This window comes from Schistosoma mansoni, chromosome 1 (assembly GCF_000237925.1).
Source record: "Schistosoma mansoni strain Puerto Rico chromosome 1, complete genome".
Lineage (NCBI taxonomy): Eukaryota > Metazoa > Platyhelminthes > Trematoda > Strigeidida > Schistosomatidae > Schistosoma > Schistosoma mansoni.
The window spans coordinates 10,176,439-10,185,226 of NC_031495.1; positions in this window are offsets into that span (position 1 = coordinate 10,176,439).

The window sequence follows — 8,788 nt, forward strand, 5'->3', positions numbered from 1 at the left end:
ACAACGCTGATCCACGAGGCAACTAATCTTCTGGCATTGGCCTGCAAGGATATTGATGAGGTATGAACTGGTAACATGCGTGCTGACAGTGAAGAATGAGTCAGTGTATCAGGTGCTATTACCGGTAGACTTCCGTTTTCAGTTACAGGATACCTCACCAAAGTTCAAATGTAAGACTAGGCTTAACCTTTGCGTGGCTGGAAAAAACTGATCTTGTCGAATATTACTGTGTGTAATTTTCCGGAGTTAAACAACTCTAATCCAAAATCAACTAAAGAAAAGCTCCTTGTAATTATCAGCTTGAAAATGATAGAACGGTCTGAGTTTCTAGTTTAATTATTCGGAATCTGCATGAGTCAAAAGAATGTGACCCTGCCAAAAGGCATGAAGACGATCTAGAGACAGTGGGATCTGCCATCAGAAATGTACAGCCCGAAGTTTCAAGAATATAAATTACAAACGTAATAGGACTCAGTGATTGGGTTGGAGGCGAGATCCAATCAAGAAGGTTCTTGAAGTTACTACTCGGGAGTTACGAGGTAAGAGACGTTGTAATAAGTAATACACGCAAAACTTGTGATTCAAATGTCCCTATCCGGACGGATTGACCACATGAGGATCGAATCAAGTGGAAGAATGCCCTTAATTAGTTAAAAATTCAGAAACGAAATGGCGGAACAAAACTTAAGATTCAGAAGTTCCGAGTAGTCAGATTTTTAAAGTCAGTCCTATGTAGACCTTTGTGGGTAGAATAAGTGATTCTCAAAACAGCTTCTGTGTGTGCTACACAAACACTCGTAGTCTTAGAAATAGAACGTCCGAGATATATTTGATTACGGATGAACTATGTTCTTATATAATTACTGTCACAGAAGCGTGTCTCATAGTAGATGTCGACTGTTCTCCATTTATCTGTATGAGAATTGATAGAGTTATAAATCACAAGGGAGGAGGCATAAAGTCATATGTTCGATACCAAGCACAAGTACAATAGAGAATATTAGAGGCTCATGATAGTGGTAGATGTGAGGTAGCTTGTCGCACTAATAAATTTATACATGGGTTAGTGATTGTAGGAAGAATATAACGTTGTCCACATTGTCTTGCTGACGACTTTGTCTTAGGTCATATCTCTTGGGGTACAGCCGATTGTTGTATCAGGTGCATATTTCAACGCGCTGCACATCAGCAAGATGGAGAGTACAACTTCAGATGGATATTTTGACGGCAGCCTGCTGTTAACCATTATTTGGTGCGCAGCTGTACAATGTATCGCTAAACTGGCGCGTGTTGACTTGGAACATGAACCGTCTTCACACACCGCTGTGATCACGTCACTAACATTCATTATCTACCCCCACTAACATACGTTGATCACGTTACAAAGTGATTCAGGTTTCAGACATGATATACAATGTGCGCCTGCTCTAACCCATCCCGATATCTAATGAGCTAACATTCCGACAATCGGTGATATCTTCAAAGATTGGTAGGTCAATGTAGGTGAGTCGGTCGAAGACTAATAGATTTAACTTAAAGACATTGGATTCTGTAGCACCAAATTTAATCCCATGGTCAACAAGTAAGCTGTCATAATACCCGCAGTAGATCTACAAGGAAACCCAAGAGGCATATAAAACACCTATAGGACTTGCTCTTGTGAACACGTCACGAATCATTTAAGTGAGATTAACGTAAGGTTCGGAATATGAGTATAAAGACTATAGCCAGATGACACCGCACTTACGAATGACGGTTGGTATGCGATAGCCCTACCTTCACAAAACGATTGTTTTCATAAATTAAACGAACGGTAACAATTTACATATTTATTTGAGCTGTTATGATCACTAGATCACATAACAGACCCTAGCTAAAATGTTGATTGCCTAAATTTCACTCCATGATTCATCCTCCTCCCCATGTATATATGTACTCAAATCCTATTATTAACGTTTGCTTCGTCTTGCTGCGCCCTTATGCAATTTGACCAAATTTTCGTATGTATTTGCTCACATATACTTATTCGCCTCTCCACTTCAAATTCTCGTGATATGCTCATAACTTTGTGATCTGCGCTATCCGCTAATAAACTGTAATCGCCGCCTGTCATTGCCTTCTGATTTCAAACACCGTTCAGATTTGTGTTATAACGGTTATCGAGGTGATCGATTACCGAAGCAAAGCCATTACACCTTCATTACTCTCTCACGAGAATTGAGATATTCTAACTGAATCAGATATGTCCAAAGCTTAGACTTTATTAAACTGTATCAGCGAAGTGCACTCTATGGGTACTGTCAGCAAAACCTAGAGATCACACCAGTGAAATGCCAGCTAAAGGACTAATGCATGCAATTAAGGAAGCTGTTCTTCATGTGCTCGATGATTTCAGACTAAGTAAATCATTGGATCCTGATGAATCAAGCTCACGATTCCTACAGTTTCTCGGAGACACTATTTTCAGGATTACTCACGATTCCGTTTGAAAGAACTCTATCAAACGCAGCTCCCGGGGGACTGAAAGGATATAATAGTTAGACCTATATTTGGAATGGAAGAATAGTAATTTCTGTAGCTTTCGCTCACGTGGAATGCTTTATCGGTCCCATTGTTGAATCGATATTTCTCATCTTCGTGCTGAAATTCTGCTATTTTGTTCCCTTTCGCACATTTTGTACGGTTTAATCTCATACTTTATGGTAAATTATCGTGGTATATCTTAAGATTCATGCGTCATTTGTGAGACTGTTACGTCAAATTCAGTATACTGAAATTATCTAAAATACATAAAGATGACCACGGGGAAACAACACTAATCGGTGACAATTATTAGTTGATTCATCGACCGTGTTCTCGTTAATAGTTTCACTCATCTCATTAATCATATTACGTGATTGTCATGGCAATGTTTTATGACGACATCCAGAAACCATCGTAGTGTTGATTGAGGATCAGCGAGTAGGAAATAGGTACTGTTGTTTCGGATGTTTCTGAAATACCAAAAGTTTTGTGGCATGAATGGAGCAGAGCTGCCTGATTATATTACAAATTGTGATCCAGAAATATTCGTATACTTAGTGTTAATTCCAAAAGTAGGCTCAAGAGTTTATTTTGAATACTTGTTTGGCTAATAACTACGTGGCAGTTTACTTATTATACCGGTGCAGTACGACAATATTTTAATATGGCGGCTTTAGCATCTGAATATATTAAAGGTCTTCTTGGGCAAGTAATATGTTAGCCCAGTCTATGAACCCAACATTCGTGGCAATAGCGACTATGATGTATTTAGTAGAGAATACTAACTGCTGCCTAAATAATTGTTCCATTTAGAAATAGTAGGGATGATATAATGCAACCCATGTGTAAGCTAGGCCAACATGTACGTCGATAAGAAATCTAGAAATAAAAAAGGAGTTTGTCCAAAAGATTTTAAAGTTGGGACATGACTTATGGAACCACAGTGACGAATATGACAGGTAAGATATATACTTTTCATAAGGGTTTGCTGTACTTGACCTAAAAGCTCCCATAAATATTTAGAAAAGGTGATCGCAGCTAGGAAAAGTCAAATTAATGTTCAATGTAATGTAGTTTTCCTGAAAACGACACACTCATAGTAGTATGCTTTTTAAATTCACTAAATACCTCATGCTAAAAACAGTTTTGGGAGTGACTCAGGTGAAATATATGCGGCTAGTCTAGGCGAAAGTATATACATGTTAAAAAGAACCAGAAACATGATAAATCATCCAGCAAAATAGTAGAACCCTTCTTCATTATTTTCGGAATTTTGATCAACCAGTGGATTTGACGTAAAGAAAGCCAGTTGTGAGAAATGATATATGTCGAAAAAGAATTAGATTAAACACGCAATATTGCAACTTACTTTTGGATGCTCGTGATGTTTTTGACGTTGTTACTCCATTGATTCAGTGCAAATCCAGGAGTCCAGATAAATACGTTGCTCTCACTGTATGAAAGATCTGAATTGCGCTAAGAAGTGCAAATACACTATAGCTTAAATTCACTGTACGTCTATGGAATATTGCTTTTGTTATTAGTCAGCGGAACTCAAAAATTTGAAATTAGGCGGGCATTGGTGGAAAGAAAAGATACGAAGGGAGAGTCCATAGTTTGAGAGAGGGTAAAATTTAAAGTGAACAAACGAAATAGAGAATTAGGTCAAGATAACCTTTCAATTCTTGTTTACGTTAACTGCCAGTCTATGTGCATTTACGTCGATCAAGTGTCATATTTGCTGGTGGTTAATTTTTTAACTCAAGCATGTAAATGATACTAAGGACTGTCAGTGAGCCACCATAGCCAATTATAAACATAGATAACCAGTTATTAGCATCGATCGAACTAGTAAGCTACGAGTACCAATCGATGCTACAATTCAATAATACACCCCAGCGTTAATCAAAAGACTAATAGAAAAATGGCCCCCAAATGCCCTTGTACGGCGGAGAGTAAGAAGAGTCAGCTTTACCTCTCGAAATGCTCTCACATGGTCACGTGCATACAACCACTGCCATGGACGTCCTACTCATTGCCTTCTAGCAAACGGTGTGCTGTTCACGAAATTGAGAAGACGAAAAGTGAATGGATACGGAGGATCCATCTAGGTGAGTTGAAAAACCCTGATTACAAACCAACAGTGCACATAGGCTCCAGGATCCTAAGGAAACAAGTCTAGTATGAACCTATCGTTAGTCACCGGTTACCATGAGACTGCATCTCCTAGAGTTGTTCCACTGCCTTGTGAATTGGACTTTCGTGTCAAAGGCTCGGGTACTGGCCCCCAAGAATACCACCCCTCACTGTTTGGCACACGGGAAGTATTATATCAATGATTATTACTACCGAATAAATTATTCTTGTTCCAATACTTATTCAGACAAATCTTATTCGTGATCATTTGACAATATTCGTTTATATTTCTTTCATACCATGTCGCTTGTGTGGTCCCTTTCATTCTCATTTTCTGTACTTTATTTTTCAACTTATGCAGCAGCTCGTCTATGGAGAAAACCCTGCCCTATCTAAATGATCTCAAGTCACTAACTGGTCAAAGGTCGAATGCTACCAACGACTATGAATACTTAACCAGACTTTCTGGAACCACGTATATCATTCGATCTGGCCTCCATCAACGTTCACACACTTATGCAGATGGGATAACAAATAGAGTTGTCTGTGTACTTAGAAGCCTCAACGACGATGTCTGTCATCTATTCAAGACCCGTATTCAAAACAATAAGGGAGTACCACAAATTGGCTATCCGAAAAGCTTGCTTGTTTATCCTATGACTCTGTAGCATCTTCTGGTTTCATCGTCGTTGGTGTCGTAAAAAGAGCCAAAGATGAGGCAGCACTAATCTATTGAATCCCTATTAACAGTAGGTCATGTGCTGTTAAATTAGAATGCCCCATCAAAGTGTGAAGAAATCGGGGTAAGAAAAAATGTATTTTCATCAGTTCCGCCTTTTATGCTACAGATTGCAGCTCTGATACAATCAAGGATGAGTTCTACCACCTGTTAACTGTTCTTCTCCAGAAAGTGCGTTCGAAAGATATTATAGTACCAGCCGGAGATTTGAATGCTCAGGTCGGGCGTCTAGGCACAGAAGAGAGTCGTCCAGGTGGCCGATGGGGACTTGTTAGTCGCAGGACAGACAGCGGGGACCGTCTACTGCAATTGTGCATAGACCACAACCTGTTCCTAGCTAGCACTAACTATCGGCACAGTTATCGTCGATGTGCCAACTGACGTCCTCCCCCTACATCTCAAGCCTGGACTCAGATTGATCACGTAGCGATCAGCTACCGCTGGCGTGGTTGTGTACAAAACTGCCGCCCCCTTTGGAGTACCTATCTGGACTCTGATCATGCCCTTGTTTGCGCTAATCTTACCTTATTTTTCAGTGGCCGACAAATTGACCGTCATAAACGTACTGATGTCAGTAAATTGGTTGCAACTTCTGTTGCAAGTATGTATCGAACGGAGCTAGCTTCTAAGCTAGCTACCATCCCACCAAAAAGTATAGATGGGCATTGGTTGCAACTTGATGACGTCATGAAGATGGAGAGTAAAGTCGCTTGTGGTTTCGCGAAACGTTCCGCTTTTAAGCACTGGATTACTTTGTGCTTCTTACAACCCATTGAAGTCCGTCGGTCTGCTCCGTTTGCTCGAGAGTTTGACGTTCTGGAATCAGCTCTAATAGATTTAGGTAATAGTGGTGTGGATCTGTTGCCTGGAGAAAGACTTCTACCGTGTGTATGCGGATGATGTTATCTTACTGTGCGATGATGTCCAAACCATGCAATCCATACTTAATCAGTTGACAATCAATTTTCGTAGGTATTGCATGTTCTTTGCACCTCCTGATTCCAAAGTACTTTTACAAGACTGACAGGATCTTCTGCTTACACTCACTCTTGATAGTGAGTAGTTACAGTTAGTCGAGAATTTCATGTATCTGGGTAGCCGTGTAAGTTCTGGTGGTTGCGTGATTGATAATATCAATATGTGTATGATGGAAACCAGGGAGACTTACGTTTACCTAGACTATCTTTGGCGCCTTGATGATGTTAGTCTAACTGTGAAGGGTTGAATTTACAACACGTTGATGGGAGCAGTTTTGTTCTACGCTTGTGAGATCTGGCCTCTCCGAGTTGAGGATGTTAGACGAATCTCTGTGTTTGATCATTGTTGTCTCCGAAGGATTGCTGACATCCAGTGTCAACACCATGTTATCGATGCCGAGGTGCGACACCGTGTGTTCGGGCACAGTGCTGATAATTCAGTTGGTGTAACCTACACGAATTATTAGCTTTATTATATGTTTTGAAATAATTAGAGCCGATTAAAATTCATTCCAAACTGGTAATAGTTTTGGGTAACAAGATCTAGGTGTCGAAAATTGTTCATTGATGAGTGGGTGATTGTTCCTATGTTCATCTGGAGAGCAATAAGTAGTGATGCTGATCATCTTGACCCCCAAGCCGACCGAGATGAATTAGCTAAATGGCTCCAAATTCGGGGCCCAGAAATCATTTCTAGAATGAGTGTGCTCATGTATATCGAACAGGTTAGTAGAGACCAGTATATTATATTATATTACCTGTATTATATTACCTTTCCTACTTCCTATCGAACATGTATTTACCATTACTGGTCGAGGTACTGTTGTTACAGGTCGGATAGAACGTGGAATTCTTAAGCTTCAGTCACCAATTGAAATAATCGGATATAGTCAGACTTTAAAATCCACTGTCACAGGTAAGTCATAACTAGTCTTTCAGTGCTATCTACCCACATAATTCAGATTACTAAGCTTACCACTAAATATTATCATGTAGTGTTGTCTAAGAAGATCAAGTAAATGTAAGAATGACCTCTATACTGAGTTTTTATGATAGAATATTTATTATAAACGAACTGCTATTCACCAAATGTGGGTTTCAGTAACATTTATGAATTTTGATTTGACAAATAAAAGATGACCTGAGGAATGTTGAAGTAAATGAATAGAATCTCGGTGATATGGTGTGACTAATTGATAACTATTCATAATACCGAAGTGTGGATCCAAATCTCTTCGATAAGCTGATATCAGAAAATGAAATGGGGATCAATAGAATAGAGTCTTCTCCAGAACAAAACAATACTCTTCTACGCAAAATACTTGATGTAAAATTAACTATGATTAAAATTCATACGCAGTTAAAGAGCACGGATTTTGGCGGTCACTCACACTTCACTTGATTTGTTTGTGGGTTGTGATACTGTCATGGTGTTCAAATCAAAGCAGGTGATTTTCTTAGTGGGCCACACCCGTAGCCTTTGACCTAAAGGTCTAATCCACAAGGCAGTGGACACAACTTTAGGAGATGCAGTCTCATGGTAACCGGTGACCAACGATAGGTTCATACTCGACTTATTTCCTCAGGATCCTGGAGCCTATGTGCACTGTTGGTTTGTAATCAGGGTTTTTCAACTCACCTAGGTGGACTCTCCGTGCTCAACAGGGTTGTCAGTAAGTTTTTAAATTAATCGAGACTTGCATACATAGCCCATAGTGGGATTCCTAGATTGCAGCTATCTCGTAGATTTAAATGAAAACGTTTAAAGGATTCAGATAAATATGCAGTAACATAACTCTTTTATCAGTTAGCAAAATGTTTTGGTTTTTCAGTCCGCCAAAAATGTCCCACTTTTAAATAATAGAACTGAGAAGTTGCATTCGCTCTATACCCCTTGATCTTGTTTTTTTAAAATTATTTCGTACCTTTTAATCCACAAATCGATTCTTCTAGAATTACGTTTCTTATGTCCAATCGTTGTAATTACCAATACTGCTACCAATATTATGATACTCATTTTATTAGTATTATATCATGTTTGTTTGTAACTTCAACTAAGCCACATATGAATGTCCTAAGTTACTTATGGTGGTCAGAAAAATTTAAAAGAGGAAACACCGCATAAAAACTGAAATTGTCCAAATATGCATTTGAACTGAAATAACAATCATTGATCTGAGAAACGTATCTTGCCTTGTATTAAGAAAACAATTAAAACAACCAGGTGGGATCGCCGGTGGCTTTATTCCGGGCTCACAGTAAAGCAACCAGGGTTTTCTTCCTAACCGCTGACGATCAATTTTGAGGTTTGACCATCGGGGCCTTCTTCAACTCGTTGCATAGGATTGTCTTGTCGGATTTTCTGTTGAAAAAAGGTGTGCCCGATAGGTTTATAGACTTCTTGAAGACCCTA